Source organism: Mus caroli, chromosome 4, assembly GCF_900094665.2.
Source record: "Mus caroli chromosome 4, CAROLI_EIJ_v1.1, whole genome shotgun sequence".
Lineage (NCBI taxonomy): Eukaryota > Metazoa > Chordata > Mammalia > Rodentia > Muridae > Mus > Mus caroli.
This window is the reverse complement of record NC_034573.1, coordinates 272,028-272,867: the sequence shown is the minus strand read 5'-3', so window position 1 is coordinate 272,867 and position 840 is coordinate 272,028. Positions and strand designations below refer to the sequence as shown.

General features: G+C 43.5%; 1 non-coding gene across 1 annotated transcript; it reads left to right on the top strand.

Annotated features, from left to right (window-relative positions):
• The first annotated feature begins 703 nt into the window (after positions 1–703).
• On the top strand, positions 704–840 carry LOC115031003. The gene has a single exon (XR_003836595.1). It is a non-coding gene; the product is annotated as a small nucleolar RNA SNORA17 (small nucleolar RNA).

Genomic DNA, 840 nt, shown 5'->3' with positions numbered 1-840 from the left:
GCTCCATCTAATACATTCAAGGGCTGTCTGTGCTGTGGCTTCCAGTGACTCCCTGTCCCTTCAGAAAAATCCAATTATCCATTCTGTTCAGTCACCCTCCGGGGTCCTGCCAGCACATGTTCAGCACAGAACATTTACTCTTCTGTGGCCTGACTTGAGGTGACAGAAAGCATGTCTGTGTATGCAGCCCTTTCAAGTTCCATTGGGTCCTGGGCCTGCACTTCATCTTGGCTCAATCTGTATTATATTTTCCCCTATAGATCTGAAGCTATAGTTCAAACTTCTTATGAAACCATCATTATATTAACAACAGAACATGCTGGTTCAGAGGAGCATAACTGTTGCATCTCTGAACATGGCTAATTCAGATGGTTTGGAGCATCCAGCATCTGGCTGTTCCATCTGAATCCAGGATGGCATTGACACTAAAGCTCTTGTGCCCCTCAAGGTGCCGAGGAGCAGGCCCTTACCTCACTCACAATTCTGAAATCCCCACACCCCCAAACAAAAAGGTTCCCAAAAACTCACCTGATGGCAAAACCAGATCTGAATCTACCTATAGGCTACATTCATCCCACCTATTCTGAATGTCTACAAAGATTTTTCCCCACCAAAATGTTCTATTTCATTAATAGTTTGAAGTGTTTGCAAGAGTCTTACCAGTAAATATTCAGTATATTAATTGTATTAAAACAAACAACTTGCTGCTCCTAGAAGCATTGCAGATGTGGGTGCTGTGTCACATGTACCTCAGTAGGTGGCAGAGAGGAGAGAGGCTTTGTCTATGCTCCAACCTGTGTTCTAACCTGTGAACATTGGAATGATTAGTAGTCTAATGTT